This window comes from Salvelinus namaycush, chromosome 20 (assembly GCF_016432855.1).
Source record: "Salvelinus namaycush isolate Seneca chromosome 20, SaNama_1.0, whole genome shotgun sequence".
NCBI lineage: Eukaryota > Metazoa > Chordata > Actinopteri > Salmoniformes > Salmonidae > Salvelinus > Salvelinus namaycush.
The window spans coordinates 11067120-11080492 of NC_052326.1; positions in this window are offsets into that span (position 1 = coordinate 11067120).

Sequence of the window (13373 nt, forward strand, 5' to 3'; positions counted from 1 at the left end):
TTAAATATTCACTTACTTTTTGAAAATCTTCCTCTGATTTGTCATCCAAAGGGTCCCAGCTATAACATGTAGTGTCGTTTTGTTAGATAAAGTACTTCTTTATATCCCAAAAAGTCTGTTTAGTTGGTGCCATCGATTTGAGTAATCCACTCGTTCAACATGTAAAGAAAGGAGTCCAAAAATGTACCCCTAAACTTTGTTTCAACAAGTCAAAATACATTTCTATTTATTCCTCAGATACCCTAAAATGTAATCAAATTATAGTATTTCTTACGGAAAGAAGTATGTTCAATAGGAAACCGATTTTAGCAGGTGCATCTTGTCTTCTTGGCGCGCGAGCAAACACGGATTTCCAAGCTGGTGTCCTTGTACTAAAACTGTTATTTCTTATTCGTTATTCAAGTTACAAGCCTGAAACTTTGAACATAGACTGCTGACACACAGTGAAAGCCATAGGAATTGCATCCTGGGAGGTAGAATTGAGTATGCCCTAATACTGGCCATTGGAAGAGCATGGTCTCTGGTTGGTTTTTCTTTGGATTTTCTCCTACCATATCTATTGTGTTATATTTTATTGTAACATTTCTTCAAACGTCAAAGTGGTTTCTTTCCAATGGTACCAATTATATGCATATCCTGGCTTCGGGGCCTGAGTAACAGGCAGTTTACTTTGGGAATGTCATTCAGACAGGAAGTGGAGAAAAAAGAGGCCTTGCCTAATTTAAAAGGACCAAAGAAAAGTTTGGCCATGGGAAGAAGTCTAAGCAACCTGAGGAAACAACAAACACCGGTCGGGGAATAGAGCGGTCATAAGTGAGTTTCTTTCTATCAGACTTATTACACTTCAAGGAGCAATCCATAATCCAAACATAAACAAAAGGATAGCCTTCCCTCACAAAACTTAGGCATTTGGTTGGCATCACTCTAATATTTGGTGTGAAGTCAGGGACAAAGTTGTAGAGAAGTACAGATCAGGGTTGGGTTATAAAAAATATCTGAAATGTTGAACATTCCCCGGAGCACTATTAAATCCATTATTAAAAAAATGGAAAGAATATATCGCCACAACAAACCTGCCAAGAGAGGGCCGCCCACAAACTCATGGACCAGGCAAGTAGGGCATTAATCAGAGAGGCAAAAAAGAGACCAAAGATAACCCTGAAGGAGCTACAAAGCTCCACAGCGGAGATTGGAGTATCTGTCCATAGGACCACTTTAAGCAGTACACTCCACAGAGGTGGGCTATACAGAAGAGTGGCCAGAAAAAAGCCATTGCTTAAAGAAGAAAATAAGCAAACACGTTTGGTGTTCACCAAAAGGCATGTGGGAGACTCCCCAAACATTTGGAAGAAGGTACTCTGGTCAGATGAGACTGAAATTGAGCTTTTTGGCCATCAAGGAAAACGCTATGTCTGGTGCAAACCCAACACCTCACTTCACCCCGAGAACACCATCCCCTCAGTGAAGCATGGTGGTGGCAGCATCATGCTGTGGGGGATGTTTTTCATCGGCAGAGACTGGGAAATTGGTCAGATTTGAAGGAATGATGTATGGTGCTAAATACAGGGAAATTCTTGAGGGAAACCTGTTTCAGTTCAGTCTTCCAGAGATTTGAGACTGGGACGGAGGTTCACCTTCCAGAAAGACAATGACCCTAAGCATACTGCTAAAGCAACACTTGAGTGGTTTAAGGGGAAACATTTGAATGTCTTGGAATGGCCTAGTCAAAGCCCAGACCTCAATCCAATTGAGAATCTGTGGTATGAGATAAAGATTGCTGTTCACCAGCGGAACCCATCCAACTTGAAGGAGCTGGAGTAGTTTTGCCTTGAAGAATTGGAAAACATCCCAGTGGCTAGTTGTGCTAAGTTTATAGAGAGATACCCCAAGAGACTTGCAGCTGTAATTGCTGCAAAAGGTATTGACTTTGGGGGGGGAATAGTTACGCACGCTCAAGTCTTCCAATTTTTTAATTGTTTTTAATTTCAATCTTTTGGTTATTTCTTGTTTGTTTCACAAGAAAAAATATTTTGCCTCTCAAATTGGTAGGCATGTTGTGTAAATCAAACGATACAAACCACCCATAAATCTATTTCAGTTCCAGGTTGTAAGGCAACAAAATATTGAAAAATGCGAAGGGGGGTGAATACTTTCGCAAGCCACTGTAAGTTAAATACAATGTAAATACTTCAGAGAATTGATGGTAATGGAATGTCCCTCAAGCTATGGCAATCATACAGTATACTGGCAGTAATATTTGCCATTTCTTCCTTACCCAGTATAATTCCCAGCTTTATGCCATTAGTAAATGCACAGAAGTAGGGAATTGATTGGGATATTTTCTTGATTTTTTTTTTATTTTGTATTATTTCTCACATTAGTGGGAAAAAGTGCATTCGTCTCTACCTCCCCTGCTGTGCAGCGACCACAAAGACACTCCTCTTTCGGTATCCATGTCTTTTTGTGTCTCCCTTTTTCTATAGCCAATTGGTTGTCGCTGAGCCTGTATTTGGTCAGGATCTGTCTCTGTTTTGTATCTCTGGTAGAGTAGAGATATTCTGCCAATTGGTATTCACTTTTGAGGGCCAAATAGCAATTTAGTTTATTCTGCATTTTTGTTTCATTTTCCCAATTTGTCAAATAGGAGGTTTTCATTTCTGTAACAATTTGATTGATTTCCCTGTGTGTTTGGATAATAAGGTTGTTCAGTGTTTCTAATTAACAGCTAACATAGGGGACTCTTTTCAGGGTTCAGCTCTTGGGTTTCCACTGCTTTGAATTGTAAGGATGTTTTGGGGCTTAATTTGAAATGGTGCAAAAATATTAGTGTCCTTATATTTATATTTACAATTAAAGGGAATCTTCCGAGTTCTGCTCTGCATGTATTATTTGGTAATTTCTTTTGGATATAACATAGCATATTCTGTATTTAGATTTTCTATTTGTTTTTTCTCCCAAAGCTTGTAATCATAATTACAGGTTGGACCCCAAACCTCAGTTCCACATAGTGCAATTGGTAAAATTTAAATGTTAAATATTTTCTTTTTAACCTCTCTGGGATCGTTCGGAACGCTAGCGTCCCATCTCGCCAACAGCCAGTGAAATTGCAGGGCGCCAAATTCAAAACAACAGAAATCTCATAATTAAAATTCCTCAAACATACAAGTATTTTACACCATTTTAAAGATACACTTCTCGTTAATCCAACCACAGTGTCCGATTTCAAAAAGGCTTTACAGCGAAAGCACCACAAACGATTATGTTAGGTCACCGCCAAATCACAGAAAAACACAGCCATTTTTCCAGCCAAAGAGTAGAGTCACAAAAAGCAGAAATAGAGATAAAATTAATCACTAACCTTTGATGATCTTCATCAGATGACACTCATAGAACTTCATGTTACACAATACATGTATGTTTTGTTCGGTAAAGTTCATATTTATATCCAAAAACCTCAGTTTACATTGGCGCCATGTTCAGAAATGACTCCAAAACATCCGGAGAAATTGCAGAGAGCCACATCAAATAACAGAAATACTCATCATAAACGTTGATGAAAGATTTATGTTTTACATAGAATTATAGATACACTTGTTCTTAATGCAACCGCTGTGTCAGATTCCAAAAAAGCTTTACGGCAAAAGCACAATATTCAATAATCTGAGCACAGCGTTCAGCCACAAAAGCAAGCCATACAGTTACCCGCCAAATTGTGGCGTCAACAAAAGTCAGAAATAGCATTATAAATCTTCACATACCTTTGCTGATCTTCATCGGAATGCACTCCCAGGACTCCCACTTCCACAATAAATATTCGTTTTGTTCGATTACGTCCATATTTGTCCAAATACCTCCGTTTTGTTCCCGCGTGTAGTTCACTATTCCAAAGGCACGAGCGCAAAATCCAGACTAAATGTCAAAAGAGTTCTATTAAAGTTTGTAGAAACATGTCAAACAATGTTTACAATCAATCCTTGGGGTCTTTTTATAATAAATCTTCAATAATATTCCAACCGGACAATAGCGTATTCATTACAGAGGAAAAAGAAGGAACGGCGCGCCCGCGTGACCGCGCAGTAAACAACTCATTGGCCACAGCCTAGTCCACTTGTTGAAACAGCTCTTATTCGACCCCCTTCCACAATAGAAGCCCCAAACAACTTTCTAAAGACTGTTGACATCTGCTGGAAGCCTTGGGAAGTGCAATCTGGCCCCATAGACACAGCATATTGGATAGGCAATCACTTAAATGAAACTACAAACCTCAGATTTCCCACTTCCTGGTTGGATTTGTCTCAGGTTTTTGCCTGCCATATGAGATACTCACAGACATTATTTTAAAACTTCTTGAGCGGCCATTTCAACTTTGTAAAATATCGTTCTCAAATTAAACTGCCTCGTACTCAATTCTTGCTCGTACAATATGCATATTATTATTACTATTGGATAGAAAACACTCTCTAGTTTCTAAAACCGTTTGAATTATTTCTCTGAGTGAAACAGAACTCATTCTGCAGCACTTTTCCTGTCAGGGAGTGAGATTTCAGAAATCGAGGTCCCTGTTCTGAGGTCAGTTTATAAGTCCCCATGTAAGCCATCGGGCTACACTGCATACGTCTTCCTCTAGATGTCAGTAAGCGGGGAGAATTTGAATGGAGTGGATTGCGCAATCTGGGACCTTATATAAGACCGTGGAACGGAAGGACCGTCCTTTTCAACGGTGCGCCTGACGCATGAAGACATCACAATGGCTTCCTGCAAACGCTTTCGTTTTAGTAGTTCTATATCTCCGGTCATGTTTTTATTCGTTATAGGTGTTAAAGACATCATAAGGTAGTTAATTTAAACCGACTTAGCAGTTTATAGCAGTTTATTGCGATTTTCTGGGATTTCTTTGCCATGCGCTTTCACGAGTTGGACACCTCTCCAGTTGGCGGCTAACATTAGCGGCTATTTCGACCGGACAAGAGGACATCTTTCAACCCAAAGACGATTGTTCTGGAGAAAGGACACCTTGCCCAAGATTCTGATGGAAGCTCAGCTAATAGTAAGCAGTCTTTATGCTGATAATTCGTTGTTCTGTTGAAAAATGTCAAATGCATAAGACGCCATTACTTGCAGTGTAGCCTTGCTTTATCGCACCCTGTATTGCGCAGTAACGTTCATTTTAAAAATGTAATTCAGCGATTGCATTAAGAACTAATTTGTCTTTCAATTGCTGTCCAACCTGTATTTTTTTAGTCAAGTTTATGAATAGTTTTCGATAAGAATAGGTGCCTTTCCAAGATGGCGCCGGACAGATTGCTTGAGTATTTGGACACTATTTTCATTGTATAAGCACGATTTGTGCCGCTAAATATGCACATTTTCGAACAAACTCTATATGCATTGTGTAATATGATGTTACAGGACTGTCATCTGAAGAATTCTGAGAAGGTTAGTGAAAAAATTAATATATTTTGGTGGTTTATACGTTATCGCACTTTTTGCCTTGAATCAATGCTGGGGTGATGTTTGCACATGTGGTAAGCTAATATAACGCTATATTGTGTTTTCGCTGTAAAACACTTAGAAAATCTGAAATATTGTCTGGATTCACAAGATCTGTGTCTTTCAATTGCTGTACGCTGTGTATTTTTAAGAAATGTTTTATGATGAGTAATTAGGTAATACATGTTGCTCTCTGTAGTTATTCTAGTCGAGTTGTGATGGTGGCTGCAATGGTAAACTATGATTTATACCTGAAATATGCACATTTTTCTAACAAAACATATGCTATACAATAAATATGTTATCAGACTGTCATCTGATGAATTTGTTTCTTGGTTAGTGGCTATTTATATCTTTATTTGGTCGAATTTGTGATAGCTACTGATGGAGTAAAAAACTGGTGGAGTAAAATAAATTGGTGTCTTTTGCTAACGTGGTTAGCTAATAGATTTACATATTGTGTCTTCCCTGTAAAACATTTTAAAAATCAGAAATGATGTCTGGATTCACAAGATGTGTATCTTTCATCTGGTGTCTTGGACTTGTGATTTAATGATATTTAGATGCTAGTATTTACTTGTGACGCTATGCTAGGCTATGCTAGTAGCTTTTCTACTGATGGGGGTGCTCCCGGATCCGGGTTTGGGAGGTGTTAGAGGTTAACAGTTTTGGAAACTTTAGAGTTTTCTGTCCAAATCTACTACTTATATGCATATCATAGCTTCTGGGCCTGGGTAACAAGCAGTTTACTCTGGGCACCTTATTCATCCAAGCTACTCAATACTGCCCCCCTTTCCCAAGGAAGTTTTAATGGAGTAAAATGCTTTGCAGGCTTTTCTGATGAACGTGCTGGTTCATTGGTGTGTGTAATATGTGTATGTGGTCTTTCATTCTGTGTTTGGATAGAAAGCCAATTAGTTTTTGCTGAGAGCGTTATGTTGTGCGAGGAAGGTCTGTATTTGGTCATTGAGAATACAGCAGAACAGTTTCCCCTTGGAGACATATATTCCCCTATCATTATTGGAGCCTAGTTTTTTTTATATGGGGGTTATGAGCCCCTGGTTCCAAATATCAGGTAAGCAAGCCACTCTCTAACACCAGGTTGAATAGTTTTAATAAGGTGTCCTGCAGCTCAGGATTACTGGGTTTAAGCATTTAATTCCTGATGCTGTCAGGGCCACATGCCTTTCCAGGTTTAAGGCTTTGTATTTTATTTTAAAGTTCAGCCTGTGTAATTTGGTAGTCAATTGGGTTCTGGTTGTTTTTATATGTGGGTTCTAGGGAGCTGAGTTTGTCTTGTTTAAGTAAAGTCTTCTAATGGAATTATTATTCAAAATTATCTTTCCAAATGTCATTCCTCAGTTTTCCATTTCTCCCAGAACTGATTTCCATCAATCAAATCTTCAATCTCTTTCAGAGTGTTATCAAAATGCTTCCGTTTCTTCCATCTTAGGTTTGGTGTTGTCACGCCCTGACCTTAGAGATCCTTTTTATGTCACTATTTTGGTTTGGTCAGGGCGTGAGTTGGGGTGGGCATTCTGTCTTGCATTCTACATTCTTTTTTCTATGCTTTCTATTTCTTTGTGTTTGGCCGTGTGTGGTTCTCAATCAGAGGCAGCTGTCTATCGTTGTCTCGGATTGAGAACCATACTTAGGTAGCCTTTTTCCACCTGTGTGTTGTGGGTAGTTGTTTTCTGTTTTGTGTGAGTGCCTGACAGAACTGTTGCGTTTTGTTCCACTTTTGTTTTTTGTTTCAGTGTTCAGGCTATAATAAAACATCATGAACACGTACCACGTTGCGCTTTGGTCTACTCCCTCTTCCTCAGATGAACATCGTTACAGGTGTTATTCGTTCAATGTGTCAAAATATTGTTTGCCGAACGTTTCTATCCTGTGGTTGGTGAGGTTTTCTATTTTATAAAGATCTCAGGTTTGATCCTTATGAGATTACATTCACCATCAAACCATTTGTCTTTTTGAGGTTTCCAATTAGAACAGTATTTTTAATTTTCCATACATTTTCCCTCAGCTTGAAACTGGTTGGTCTGTCTTTGGAGATTATCATAAAACTGATGAATCTGAGGGAGAAGCATACATCGCAGAATCTACAGTATTCTGCAATTTTCTATATGCCGGGGGGCTATGGTCAGTCTCTCCTATCTGGTAAAATGATCCCGTCTTACCTGGTGTCCTGTGTGAACTTAAGTATGCTCCCCTCTAATTATCCCAGCTGTCTCCCCTCCCAGAGTACCTGAGCCTTAAGATCATGCCTCAGGACTACTTGGCCTGATAATTCCTGGCTGTCCTCATTCCCGGTCCACCTGGTTGTGCTGCTGATCCAGTCTCTGCTGTTTTTCCTGTGGCTATGGAACCCTGACCTGTTCACCAGACGTGTTACCTTGTCTTGCTGCTGCTCCAGTTTCAACTGTTCTGCCAGCGGCTATGGAACCTTGACCTGTTCACCGAATGTGCTACCTTGTCCCGGACCTACTGTTTTCGACCCTCTCTCTCCCTCTCTACTGCTCTCAACCTCTGAATGCTCGGCTATGAAAATCCAACTGACATTTACTCCGGACGTGCTGACTTGCTGCACCCTCTATGCTGGCCTTCTAGGCAGAGTTGCGAAGAAAAAGCCTTACGTCAATGGCCAATAAAAAGAAAAGATTAAGATGGGCAAAAGAACACAGACACTGGACAGAGGAACTCTGCCTAGAAGGCCAGCATCCCGGAGTCGGCTCTTCACTGTTAAAGTTGAGACTGGTGTTTTGCGGGTACTATTTAATGAAGCTGCCAGTTGAGGACTTGTGAGGCATCTGTTTCTCAAACTAGACACTCTAATGTACTTGTCCTCATGCTTAGTTGTGCACCGGGGCCTCCCACTCCTCCTATTCTGGTTGGGGACAATTTGAGCTGTTCTGTGAAGGGAGTAGTACACAGCGTTGTACGAGATCTTCAGTTTCTTGGCAATTTCTCACATGGAATAGCCTTCATTTCTCAGAACAAGAATAGACTGACGAGTTTCAAAAGAAAGTCCTTTGTTTCTGGCCCTTTTGATTCTGTAATCGAACCCACAAATGCTGATGCTCCAGATACTCAACTAGTCAAAAGAAGGCCAGTTTTATTGCTTCTTTAATCAGAACAACAGTTTTCAGCTGTGCTAACATAACTACAAAAGGGTTTTCTAATGATCAACTAGCCTTTTAAAATCATAAACTTGGATTAGCCAACACAACGTGCCATTGGAACACAGGAGTGATGGTTGCTGATAATGGGCTCTGTATACCTACAGTATGTAGATATTACCCCCAAAAATCAGCCGTTTCCAGCTACAATAGTCATTTACAACAATGTCTACACTGTAGGACATTTCTAAGTGACCACAAACTTTTGAACGGTAGTAAACCTACCAAAGAAAGAAAAGTCCCTTTTTCAGGACCCTGCCTTTCAAAGATAATTTGTAAAAATCCAAATAACTTCACAGATCTTCACTGTAAAGGGTTGAACTTCTTGTCAATAGGGGGGTGCTGTTTTCACTTTGGAAAACATCGTGCCCAATTTAAACGGCCTCGTACTCTATTCTAGATCATACAATACGCATATTATTATTACTATTGGATAGAAAACACTCTCAAGTTTCTAAAACTGTTTGAATTATATCTGTGAGTAAAACAGAACTCATTTGGCAGCAAACTTCCAGACAGGAAGTGAAAATTCTGAAAATGGGTCTCTGTTTCAGGGCCTGCCTATTCAACTGGCTTATATTTATCGATATACATGCACTTCATACGCCTTCCACTAGATGTCAACAGGCAGTGGAAAGTGGAATGGGGTGTCTAGCTTGATCTGAGGTCGAATGAGAGCTTTTGGAGTGGCAGGTCAGGAATTTCTTTTGTCTACCAAGGCGCGAGGCGGAGCTTGACATTAGCTTCTGAAAAGCTTTCGGTTTACACGGCGAATATCTCCGGCTCTGATTTTATTTGATACATGTGATAATAACATCGTAAAGTAGGTTTTTTCAACCGAGTTTTATCAGTTTATTCAACGTTTATTGGGACTTTTGGAGTTTTCCATTCTTTGCGTCAAGAGAGGGTGGGAACGTTATCAACCTTGGCTAGCATTGTGGCGCGAATTTCGACAGAAGAAAAGGACATTCTAAAACCAAACAACGATTTATTCTGGACCAAGGACTCCTTGTACAAGATTCTGATGGAAGCTCAGCAAAAGTAAGAACAATTTATGATGTTATTTCGTATTTCTGTGGAAAATGTTGATTCCTATTCTCCGCCGTTTTGGTGAGCGCTGTCTCGTAATAACGCAAGCTGTATGTTATGGTAAAGTTATTTTTTTTTAAATAACACGGCGGTTGCATTAAGACCCAGTGTATCTTTCATTTGCCATTCATTTGCCACAACAAGTATTTTTATGTAAAGTTTATGATGAGTTCTTTGGTCAGATTAGGTGAGTGTCCAAAATAGCTCCGGACATTCTGGGGAAATGTTGCTACATATTCATAATGTATAACCACGGTTTGCAGCTCTAAATATGCACATTTTCGAACAAAACATAAGTGTATTGTATAACCTGATGTTATAAGACTGTCATCTGATGAAGTCGTTCAAGGTTAGTGATTAATTTTATATCTTTTGCTGGTTTTTGCGATAGCTACCTTTTGCGGTGAATAAATGCATTTGTGTGTTTGGCTATTGTGGTAAGCTAATATAATTCTATATTGTGTTTTCGCTGTAAAACTCTTAAAAAATCGGAAATATTGGCTGGATTCACAAGATGTTTATCTTTCATTTGCTGTACACCATGTATTTTTCATAAATGTTTTATGATGAGTATTTATGTATTTCACGTTGCTCTCTGTAATTATTCTGGCTGCTTCGGTGCTATTTGTGATGGTAGCTGCAATGTAAAACTATGATTTATACCTCAAATATGCACATTTTTCGAACAAAACATCAATGTATTGTATAACATGTTATAAGACTGTCATCTGATGAAGTTGTTTCTTGGTTAGTGACTAATTATATCTCTATTTGGTCGGTTTTGTGATAGCTACCTATGCGGTAGAAACATGGTGAAAATATGCGGTTGAGTCTTTGGCTATTGTGGTTAGCTAATATAAATACATATTGTGTTTTCGCTGTAAAACATTTTAAAAATCGGAAATGATGGCTGGATTCACAAGATGTTTATCTTTCATTTGCTGTATTGGACTTGTGATTTCATGAAAATTATATTATATGATATCCCTGTCCCGTTAGGCTAGGCTATGCTAGTCAGCTTTTTTGATGAGGATGCTCCCGGATCCGGGATGGGTATCAATGAAAGGTTAACGACCTTTCCACAGGTGCATGTTCATTAATTGTTCTGGGTTCATTGAACAAGCATGGGAAACAGTGTTTAAGACACTAGCATCTTACAGAAGGTAGGCAATTAGGTCACAGTTATGAAAACTTAGGACACTAAAGAGGCCTTCCTACTGACTCTGAAAAACACCAAAAGAAAGATGCCCAGGGTCCCTGCTCATCTGCGTGAACGTGCCTTAGGCATGCTGCAAAGAGACATGATGACTGCAGATGTGGCCAGGGCAATAAATTGCAATGTCCGTACTGTGAGATGCCTAAGACAGCTCTACGGGGAGACAAGATGGACAGCTGATCGTTCTCGCAGTGGCAGACCATGTGTAACAGCACCTGCACCTGGTACATCCGAACATCACACCTGCTGGACAGGTACAGGATGGCAACAACAACTGCCCGAGTTACACCAGGAACACACAATCTCTCCATCAGTGCTCAGACTGTGTGCAATAGGCTGAGAGAGGCTGGACAGAGCTTGTAGGCCTGCTGTAAGGCAGGTCCTCACCAGACATCACCGGCAACAACGTCGCCTATGGACACAAACCCACCGTCGCTGGACCAGACAGGACTGGCAAAAAGTGCTCTTCACTGACGAGTCGCGATTTTGTCTCACCAGGGGTGATGGTCGGATTCGCGTTTATCATCGAAGGAATGAGCGTTACACCAAGGCCTGTACTCTGGAGCAGGATCGATTTGGAGGTACAGGGTCTTTCATGGTCTGGGGCGATGTGTCACAGCATCATCAGACTGAGCTTGTTGTCACACTGTGCGTGACAGGGAAGACATCCTCCTCCCTCATGTGGTACCCTTCCTGCAGGTTCATCCTGACATGACCCTCCAGCATGACAATGCCAACAGCCATACTGCTCGTTCTGTGTGTAATTTCCTGCAAGACAGGAATGTCAGTGTTCTGCCATGGCCAGCGAAGAGCCCGGCTCTCAATCCCATTGAGCACGTCTGGGACTTGTTGGATCGGAGGGTGAGGGCTAGGGCCATTCCCCCCCAGAAATGTCTGGGAACTTGCAGGTGCCTTGGTGGAAGAGTGGGATAACATCTCACAGCAAGAACTGGCAAATCTGGTGCAGTCCATGAGGAGGAGATGCGCTGCAGTACTTAATGCAGCTGGTGGCCACACCAGATACTGACTGTTACTTTTGATCTTGACCTCCCCTTTGTTCAGGGACAAATGATCACATTTATGTTAGTCACATGCCTGTGGAACTTGTTCAGTTTATGTCTCAGTTGTTGAACCTTGATATGTTGACACATGTTAAGTTTGCTGAAAATAACGGAGTTGACCGTGAAAGGATGTTTTTTTGTTTGCTGAGTTCATACAGTTGAATTCGGAATTTACATACACCTTAGCCAAATACATTTAAACTCAGATTTTCACAATTCCTGACATTTAATCCTAGTAAAAATCCCAGTCTAGGTCAGGTAGGATTACAACTTTATTTAAAGAATGTAAAATGTCAGAATGAAAGAAGAGATTGATTTATTTCAGCTTTTATTACTTTCATCACATTCCCAGTGGTTCAGAAGTTTACATACACTCAATTAGTATTTGGTAGCATTGCCTTTCAATTGTTTAACTTGGGTCAAATGTTTCTGGTAGCCTTCCACAAGATTCCCACAATAAGTTGGGGGAATTTTAGCCCATTCCTCCTGACAGAGCTGGTGTAACTGAGTCAGGGTTGTTGGCCTCCTTGCTTGCAGACACTTTTTCAGTTCTGCCCACACATTTTCTATAGGACTGAGGTCAGGGCTTTGTGATGGCCACCTCATTACCTTGACTTTGTTGTCCTTAAGCCATTTCGCCACACTGGAAGAATGCTTGAGGCCATTGTCCATTTGGAAGACCCATTTGCGACCAAGCTTTAACTTCCTGACTGATGTCTTGAGATGTTGCTTCATTATATCCACATAATTTTCCTTCCACATGAAGCCATCTATTTTGTGAAGTGCACCAGTCCCTCCTGCAGCAAAGCACTCCCACAACATGATGCTGCCACCCCTGTGCTTCACGGTTGGGATGGTGTTCTTCGGCTTTCAAGCGTCCCCCTTTTTCCTCCAAACATAACGTTGGTCATTATGGCCAAACAGTTCTATTTTTGTTTCATCTGACCTGAGGACATTTCTCCAAAAATAATGATCTTTGTCCCCATGTGCAGTTGCAAACCGTAGTCTGTTTCTTTTATGGCGGCTTTGGAGCAGTGGCTTCTTCCTTACTGAGCGGCCTTTCAGGTCATGTCGATATAGGACTCATTTTGCTGTGGATATAGAGACTTTTGTACCTGTTTCCTCCAGCATCTTCACAAGGTCCTTTGCTGTTGTTCTGGGATTGATTTACACTTTTCGCACCAAAGTACGTTCATCTCTAGAAGCAGAACGTGTCTCCTTCCTGAGCGGTATGACGGCTGCGTGGTCCCATGGTGTTTATACTTGCGTACTATTGTTTGTACAGATGGACGTGGTACCTTCAGGCGTTTGGAAATTGCTCCCAAGGATGAACCA